This window comes from Oryzias latipes, chromosome 13, assembly GCF_053564925.1.
Source record: "Oryzias latipes strain Hd-rR chromosome 13, Olatipes_Hd-rR_3.1".
Taxonomy (NCBI): Eukaryota; Metazoa; Chordata; class Actinopteri; order Beloniformes; family Adrianichthyidae; genus Oryzias; species Oryzias latipes.
In genome coordinates this window covers 3,739,996-3,749,914 of record NC_136249.1, presented here as the reverse complement: position 1 = coordinate 3,749,914, position 9,919 = coordinate 3,739,996, and the positions used below count along the sequence as shown (strand labels likewise).

At 48.2% G+C, this 9,919-nt stretch overlaps 1 pseudogene; it reads left to right on the top strand.

Annotated features, from left to right (window-relative positions):
* Positions 1-998: 998 nt before the first annotated feature.
* Positions 999-9,263, top strand: LOC144981490 (uncharacterized; annotated as a pseudogene).
* Positions 9,264-9,919: the final 656 nt, after the last annotated feature.

The following is a 9,919-nucleotide window of genomic DNA, read 5'->3' as shown; positions in this document are numbered from 1 at the left end:
TGGACCTGCATGATGTCTGCAGAAGAGCAGCTGAAAAGCTGAGCATTAAGTGGCCTGAAGCCCTCACTGACACCACCACATCTCGCTATGAGGGAAAAAGACTGCCTAAAGCCAAGTCTTCCAGCAGACAGCTGCTGCCAGCATTCCCTGAGTGCTTGGAGGAAGCGACCAGGTCCTGGAGCACCCCCTTTTCAGCCAAAAGCCCAGGCTCGGCTTTGGACTGGGCCAACATGGAGAACGGATTCTCGCATATCCTTCCAGTCGAACCGCTGCTGGCATCCCACCTGCACCCGACGCAGAAGTCCACCATGACTTCCGCGGGCCCCGCCCTGCCCTCGAAAGCTGACTGCATCCAGTCAACTCTCACCGAAAAGGGCTACAAGGCCGTTGCCGCATCGGTGAAAGCCCTGAATGCATCTTCTCTGCTCCTAGCCTACCAGGCAGAGCTGCAGGAACAGATGTCAGCCACACCAACCCCAGACCTGTGGGACGAGCTATGCGTGGTCACAGACCTTTGTCTGTGTCTCCACAGGTCCGCAGTCCAAGCCTCTGGGCGAGCCATGGCCCTCATGTTGGTCCAGGAAAGAGCCCGGTGGCTGAACTTATTTAGTCTCTCTCAGAAGGAGAAGACTCAACTCCTCGATGTGCCGGTGGACCCAAAGAGCCTATTTGGACCAGCGGTGGCCACAATGCAAAGGTGCTGTGAAGAGAAGAAACGGGAAGGTGAAGCGCTGCAGCCGTGTCTGCCCAGGAAGGTACCTCTCCTACCCCAGCTGCACCGCGTCTTTCCTTAGCTCAAGCGGTAGCTAGACCAGCTTACCGCACTCCGAAACGCCAGCCTCAGCCAGGTGACCGGGGCCACGGAAAGCCTGCTGAGGCCAGAGGGGCCTGGGCCAAGAAACAGTTTGCTCCCAGCGTGACAACGGCAGCCCAGCCAACGCCTACTGTCGCTCAGAGCCGTGGGCCCTGGTGGCCCTCAAGGTTCACAGCCAGTTAAAAAGGAGAAAAGAGGGACCCACAGAGAGCTCAGTGGAGCCACAGTTGTGTCCCAGAAAGTGTTTTAAAAGGTTTTTAAAACAAACACAAATAAAAAATCCCTGAGGCGCGCAACCAGGCCCTGAGCCAAGGGCGCAGCCTCAACACAAAAAAGACAAAACAAAACACATACGAATGTCGGCAAGCCGGGTGGGAGCTGCGTGGCTGCACATGAGGCCACAGGAGAGAGCTGTTGCTCCACCAGTGGCACAGCAGCCCAGCACCGTGGTAGCAGCGAGCCCTGCATCAGCGCAGCTCGCGTTGGCCACGCCCACCAGTGTCTCAACGCGGAAGCCGCTCGGCCCGCTCTCTGACAAATCACACCAATGGCGACACTGCAGGGCGCCAGACTGGGTCATAAGCACTGTTACCAAGGGTTACAGACTCCAGTTTGGATCCACTCCTCCCCTTTCCAGGGGGCAAAACGCACGCAGTTTGCAGGAAGAGATCAAAACACTGCAAGCCACCATTCAGCTAGTGCCACCGGAGCAGGCTCACAGCGGTTTCTACTCCAGATAATTCCTAGTCCCAAAACGGGGTGAAGGCCTGTGTCCGATTCTAGACCTGCGAGCACTGAACAAATACTTGAGGAAGTACAAATTCAGAATGCTAACACACGCAGGTCTGGTACGGTTGGTGCGTTCAGGAGACTGGTTCGTCTCCATAGATTTGAAAGACGCATATTTTCACGTCCATATATACTCCCCTCACAGAAAGTATCTCAGATTTTCCTTTCGAGGGAAGATTTACGAGTTTCTAGTGCTCCCCTTCGGGCTCTCACTGAGTCCGCGGGTGTTTGTGAAATGCACGGAGGCCGCCGTCGCACCCATGAGACAGATGGGCGTTCGGCTGGCAACGGATATAGACGACTGGCTGCTCGCAGCGCAGTCTCCCGAAGTGCGTGTTGACACCAGTTCAAACGATCACTTTCATCGGCTTGTCCCTGAACTCAGTCAAGTTCAGAGCGCGACTCTCAGCGGAGAAGAGTGACAGCCTTTAGGGCGTGTCTGTCACAGTTCCGCAGGGGGGCGTGGATAACGTTCAGACTGTGCCTCAGGCTCCTCGGGCTGATGGCATCGGCTCTGTCCGTCATCCCTTTTGGTCGCCTACACATGCGTCCTTTTCAGCGGTGGGTGGCGTCGCTCAATCTAAGCTCCGCCCGCCATGGTCACCGGCGGGTGCTTGCTTCGGTGACGTGCATTCTGGCCCTACACAAGTGGAGGGATGTCACTTTCCTCACCACAGGTGTTGTCATGGGAATCGTGCAAACAAGACAGGTGATCACCACAGATGCCTCGCTGACAGGCTGGGGAACCACTCACGAGGGCAGGACGGTGAACGGTCTGTGGGGCTCCCACATGCGATCAGTTCACATAAACTGCTTGGAACTCCTGGCGGTCTCTCTTGCACTGAAACATTTCTTACCCTTCCTGAAAGGGCGCCATGTTTTAGTCAGGACCGACAATACCACAGTGGTGGCGTATATCAACAGACAAGGAGGGCTGCGCTCATTTCAGTTGCACACGCTAGCACACAGACTGATTATCTGGAACAGCTCCCGACTTCTGTCGCTGCGGGCCATCCATGTACCGGGGATAATGAACCGGGGAGCCGAGCTGCTCTCCAGACGTGACCCGCGTTACAGGGAATGGAAGCTCCACAGCCAGGTGGTAGCCCAGATGTGAAGCATTTATGGTCAAGCAGAGGTCGATGTTTTTGCGTCAGCGGAGAACGCTCAGTGTCAGATGTTCTACTCTCTGACGGACCAGAGCGCCCCCCTGGGGGTGGACGCTCTAGCGCACGAGTGGCCGCGCCGACTTCTGTATGCGTTCCCACCGTTGGAGTTGATTGCCCCTACCCTCACCAGGGTTCGAGAAGGGAAAACACTCTCTCATCCTCGTAGCCCCTCGGTGGCCTTAGAAACACTGGCTAGCGGACACCATTCAGATGCTGCACAGCCAACCGTGGCCTCTGCCCTTACGCAGGGACCTCCTGCCGCAGGTCCGCGGGGAAGTTTTTCATCCTCATCCGGAACGCCTGGCTCTGTGGGCCTGGCCCGGGAGAGGCTAAATCTCATGGCAGCGGGACTCCCGCAGAATGTCATGGATACGATCCAGAGTGCCAGGGCGCGGTCTACCCGCTCCGCCTACGGCGCCAAATGGCGCGTTTTTGAGGACTGGTGCGTGAAAATGGCCGTAGTGCCTTACCAGAGCCCCGTCCCAGTCATTCTATCGTTCCATCAGGAACTTATTGAAAAAGGTTTGTCCTTTTCCACTATTAAAGTGTATCTGGCGGGCCATATCCGCCTGTCACGTAGGTTTTAATTACAAAACAGTGGGCCAGCATCCGCTTATTTGTCAGTTTATGGGGGCGCACGTCGGCTCCGACCGGTGTCGAAAAGCCTTGTTGCTCCTTGGGATTTACCGGTGGTACTAGACACACTGTCGTGCGCACCGTTTGAGCCAATGAGACAAGTGAGCCTCAAAGTGCTCTCTTTTAAAACAGCTCTGCTTATTGCACTAGCTTCTGCTAAACGAGTGAGCGACATCCATGCATTGTCAGTTCACCCGTCCTGTTTGAAGTTCTCCAGAGGGGATTCTAAGGTTTTGTTGAAACCGAATTCGGCATTTATGCCCAAGGTTTTCAACCCTGCCATACCTTACCACCCCATTGAGTTTTTGGCATTCAACCCGCCTCCTTTTTCCTCTACGGAGCAAGAGAGGCTTCACACATTGTGTCCTGTGCGGGCATTGCGCATGTATGTGAAGAGGATGGCTGGCTTCAGAAAATCTGAGCAGCTGTTTGTGTCGAGGGCTTCTCCTCACACAGGTAAGCCCATAACCAAACAACGCCTGTCACACTGGGTTGTGGGCGCTATAACCATGGCTTATAACAGCAAGGGGTTAACACTCCCAGCGGGCCTGTGCGCTCATTCCACTCGCGGCATGGCATCATCATGGGCAGTTTTTCAGAGCATCTCTCTGGATGACGTGTGCACGGCTGCCAGTTGGGCAACACCTCACACTTTCATCAGATTTTATAGATTGGATGTCACCAGACCAGGGCTGCCTCACGCAGTGCTAGGTGTGGGGTTCACACCTACACCTGTATGATCAGCCTGGTCGTTCTCTGTTGGTCTTCGGAGTAAGCTTATCTGGCAATACGGGAGTCTCTACATCCCATAGTGAGGTACCGAAACAAATGTTGAAAGAGAACTTTAGGTTAAGAACTTAACCCCGGTTCTCTGAAAATTGCTCAATAAATCCGCGTGTCCTTTCAGACCAGTCATCGGTATCAATGGAGCTTTTACCACCCTATCTTGACCCTTTAGACCAGGGGTCGGGAAACTTTTTGGCTGAGAGAGCCATAAACGCCACATATTTTTAAATGTAATTTCAAAAGAGCCATACAATAATGTAGTGTCCCTTTTCCACATTGAGGCACGGAGACTTAACCTCTTTTAAGGTTCTTGATTCTGGTTACCTTGGACCACAACAAACGCCATACAATTAATTCAGCAACTCCTGAATCTCTCCCGCTGAGACGAGAGAGCGTCTCCCAACTTTATATTCCCTCACTGCCGCTCCAGCCCTCCCATTACCCTTATTCGGCCCATAGCTGAACCCCATTGGTCCAAACTACCTAACTTCAGGCTGAGCGACAGAACTGAGGGCCAATCAGATCTCTGCTCGATGCGTTCATTGAACTCCAGAACTTTTATCGCGGCTCAACAGCCACCCAGTCCAACTCAGTCCGCGACAATATGTTTAAAACTAAAAATACAAGTGAATGTGTGCATTTGATTTAATTTCAACATTTTTAAAGTACAATAAGTCTGTGGATTCTTTTTAATAACATTGTTATGCTGTTGCTAATAAATGATGAGTATTTCTCGTGGTAGTTTTGCTGATTGTCTAGTCTGGTTTACGTCGAGTTTCTGCTTCATGCAGGCGTTGAGACTTCAAACGTGATCTTAGGTTGGTCTGAATGTTCTTTAGATGTGAGACAGACTGCTCACATGCAGACTCGGAGCCAAACACACACTCACACGCTGCAGTGAGTGACGGGCAGTGGGTTTTACGTATTTACAATCCCTGCGCGATTCACCTGCTGCCAGTGCCCACAACCCCTCACCCCCACCTTCTGCTTTCTCCCTCACACATCTCGTCCCCGCAACTGCGCCCTCTTTCTCAGAGACGGGAGCGCGAAGTTTTAGGCACGGCAATTCACAGGTTTCCGGCTGGTACAAACTCTGTGAAATAATAGATAATTGTAAACTGATAGCGCTGGCGCAGATTTTTCTCTCTAAGCACCGCTACTACTGCGCGCCTCTGGCATCGCATCGCGCACGAGAAGGACTGGTCTAATGAAAAAAAAAAAGTATAATTAAAGATTTGTCTGCGAGCCACATGTGACCATCGAAAGAGCCATATATGGCTTGCGAGCCATAGGTTCCCGACCCCTGCTTTAGACAGACATTGGCGTCTAAATCCAACTCTCCTTAACGATCCTGTGTTTGTTAAATATTTAGAAGACCAGTGGAAGCTTCACATCTCCAAAAATGATATACCGGAGGTCGCAGGTAAAGAATTTCTTAGAGGTTCCATCATTTCTTATACGGCAGTAAAAATGAAAAAAAAAAATCCTGGCCAAACAGCTGGAATTTAAACAACTCATTGCTTCTGTAGAGAGGGATTTCAAACAGTCCCATGCCATCGCGGTGCTGGAAAAACCAGATGCTGCTAGATCAGCTTTGGACCAACTACTACCTCAGAATGCACATACGGCAATATTTTACGCAAAACACAGACTATTAGATTCAGGTAATAAGCCAGAATGCCTTCTTGCCCGACTGGCACAAGGGAAAAACAGATCCTATGTGATATCTTCCCTCAAAGACCAAAGAAAAAAAATTTGAAATCAAACAAATAAGTAAAAATTTTAATATTTTAACGAACTGTATTCCTCCGAATATCAAGCTGCCAGACCCTGGCAAGACTCTTGACTGTATTAATTTTCCAACAGTATCTGAACAATAAAGATCAGACCATTGTAGACCTATAAAGACTCAAGAGGTCATAGAAGCAATTAAATCTTTACAGGCTTGAAAGGCTGCTGGCCCAGATTGGGGGTGATTTTATAATTAAAAAAAAATGGCCAAACATATTGCACAACCATATGTATTTGGAATCCTTTAGGCTGGATTCACTCCCACCCATGCTGAATCTTGCCCACGTTGCCCTATTTCTGAAAGACAACAGACCTCCAGATTTATGTACCTCCTTTAGACCGATTAGTCTGCTTGGTGTTGACTAATATTTTATCCAAAATCTTGCCAAGGAGATTGGAAGGGGTTCTGCCAGCGTTGGTGAAGTATGACCAGACAGGATTTATAAAGGGCAGATACTCCCACTCAAATGTACGTTGCCTTTTAAATGTTCTGCAATTTTTTTACAAAACACAAACTACAGCGCTCTATCAATCTCACTAGATGCTGAGAAGGCGTTCAACCGGGTGGAATGGGAGTTTCTATTCAATGTTCTGGACAGGTTTGGTTTGGGTTCTGAATTTTGTTGGTGGGTGAAATTACTATACAGGGCACCCAGCTGCAAGGATACTAGTAATCGGTTCAGTCTCTGTTTTTCCTGGGCATGGGGACACGTCAGGGCTGTCAACTTTAGTATTTGCGCTTGCATCGGAACCATTAGCAGAAACCATAAGAAGCAATCTTAAAATTTCTGGGGTCACATTAGGAGTTACAGAGTACAAAATCTCCCTTTATGCTGATGACGTGCTATTATTTATTACTAACCCAGAGGCATCTATCCCAGTGTTAACTTCAATAATTGGTAGATTTGGTCAGTTCTCAGTGTATAACATTTATATTGATAAATGTGAAGCATTTGGTTTACCTATTTAGGTATCAGAGTTACTGCAAATACTGCTGAGCTGTACAACTTTAACTTTGGTCCAGTCCTGGCTTCGGTGAAAAGGGACCTTGATAGGTGGTTTGACCTCCCATTGTCATGGCTAGGTAGAATAAGTTTTATAAAAATGAATATCTTTCTTAGAATACTGTCCTATGCAAATGTTACCTCTTAAAATTAATAGGAAAACAATTTCAGAAATGGAAAAATGTTTGTCCAAGTTTTCTGGCATGGGAAGAAATCTAGACTGAAAATTAGGACTCTACAACTGCCATTCGACATGGGGGGTCAGGCCCTTCCTCCAATTTTTTATTTTATTACTGGCCTTGTCATACGCGAATAGTGTCAGGGTGGCTGCACTCCTTTTTACATTAGTGTGAGTTACCTAAGGACAGTTGGTGTTGTGACCCATGGTCACCTCTGAGTCTCTTATTCACGGATGTGGTTGGACTCCCAGTTGAGGTTAAAATCAATGTTATGCTCACTACAATTAAGGTGTGGCATGACATTATGACTTCCTGAGGGCAAAGAATATTATATATAGGCTTAAGTATATATGACCAATGGTACACTAATGGCTCAAGATTTGGAAATGACTTTTTTGAAAATTGTGATTTTATGTCTTTTAGACAAATTCAAAGTAAGTAGAATATCTGGCAGAAAAACGTTTTGGGTTTTCTCCAAGTGAGACACTTTGTAAAATCATCTCTCACCTTTCCAGCTGATCAACCTAAATTGAATTCCCTTGAAAACTTCCTTCTTAAATTTAATGACAATGCGACAACCAAAAGGAAATTCATTTCAATTTTTTATGAACAACTAATGCTGCTAAACCTCCTCTCAACTGGAGGGTCCAGGATTCTGTGGAGCCAGGATTTGGGAGTGAAGCTCCATAGAAAAACATGGCCTAAAGCTTTTGTATTTGCCAAGACAGTATTCACCTGCAACAGACTTAAAGAAAATCAATATAGAATTCTGCACAGACTTTAATATACTCCACAGCTTCTGCATAGACTTAATCCTCAATGTTCCCGTCTTTGTATAAAATGTAAAACTGGTTTAGGAACCTTCCATCACTGCATCTGTCAATGTCCTCTGATCACTAGATTCTGGAAAAATATTGTAACAGAACTCAGCTGTATTTTTCCCAAAGCAATCCCTCTGAGCCCAGCGTTGGTTCTTCTTGGCGTGTCTGTGGAGAGGCGGCCTCTGTCTGGTCAGTAGATGGTTTTATTACGTAAGCTTTTACACCTGGCAAGATGATGCATACTGCTGCTGTGGATTCTGGGACAACCTCCTTCTGACATACAGTGGTATAGGGAGGCATTCAGAGTTCTTCCTATGGAACGCCTCAGTGCCCTCTTAAAGGGCAATTTTGATACTTTTTATAAGCTATGGCAGCCTCTGCTTGATCACCTTCCTGGTGATCTAGTCAACATTCATTATAAAGGAGGTCCAAACCTTGTCCTCTAATTGAGCGGATAAGGATCTGCTTCTCCATGATATATGTTACGGCCCCTGGCCTTTTGGTGTGTATATGTGTGTGGGTCTTGTGTGTGTGTGTGTATGTATGTGTGTATGTATGCTTTGCAGAAGCCTCCACCACATTACTTGACTTCACCTCCTGCAGGAGATGATTGCGGCCTCCCTCCCTCCTCCAATCACCAAGCTGGGCGGGAAGCCTAAAAGCCTCAAGCATCCCTTGTTCCAGTGGCAGCTGAATTCCTGGGAGGAATCCGTTTAATCAGCTGGCCCCTGTTGTTGGACTTGGCATTAGAGCAGGGGTCGGGAACCTTTTTGGCCAAGAGAACCATAAACGCCACATATTTTGAAATGTAATTTCGAAAGAGCCATACAATAATGTAGTGTCCCTTCCCCACACTGAGGCACGGAGACTTAACCTCTTTTAAAGTTCTTTATTCCGATTACTACAGACCGCAACAAACGCCGTACAATTAATTCAGCAACTCCTGAATCTCTCCCGCCGAGACGAGAGCGAGCGCTTCTCCCAACTTTATATTCCCCTGCTCCCGCTGCAGCCCTCCCATTTCCCTTATTCGGCCCATAGCTGAACCCCATTGGTCCAAACTACCTAACAACAGGCTGAGCGACAGAACTGAGAGCCAATCAGATCTCTGCTTGACGCGTTCAATGAACTCCAGAACTTTTAACGCGGCCCAACAGCCATCCAACTCAGTCCGCGACAATTTGTTTAAAACTAAATATACAAATGAATGTGTGCATTTGATTTAATTTCAACATTTTTAAAGTACAATAAGTCTGTGGATTCTTTTTAATAACATTGTTATTTGTTGCTAATAAATGATGAGGATTTCTCGTGGTAGTTTTGCTGATTGTCTAGTCTGGTTATGTGGTGAGTTTCTGCTTCATGCAGACGTTGAGACTTTAAACGTGATCGTAGGTCTGAATGTTCTGTAGATGTGACAAAGACTGATCACATAAAGACGGGGAGCAAACACACTCACACGCTGCAGTGAGTGACGGGCAGCGGGCTTTACGTTTTTACAATCCCTGCGCGATTCACCTGCTGTCCCCCCACCCCCACCCTCTGCTTTCTCCCTCACACATCCCGTCCCCGCATCTGCGCGCTCTTTCTCAGAGACGGGAGCGCGCAGTTTTAGGCACGTCAATTCACAGGTTTCCAGCTGGTACAAACTCTGTGAAATAATAGATAATAGTAACTGATAGCGCTGGCGCAGATTTCTCTCTCTAAGCACTGCTACTACTGCGCGCCTCTGGCATCGCATCGCGCCCGAGAAGGACTGGTCTAATGAAAAAAAAAAACTATAATTAAAGATTTGTCTGCGAGCCACATGTGACCATCAAAAGAGCCATATATGGCTCGCGAGCCATAGGTTCCCGACCCCTGCATTAGAGCCTGTGGAAACTGCCTTGTTTTCACCTCTGCTTGTGATCTTTGTTTTCGGCTTATGCTT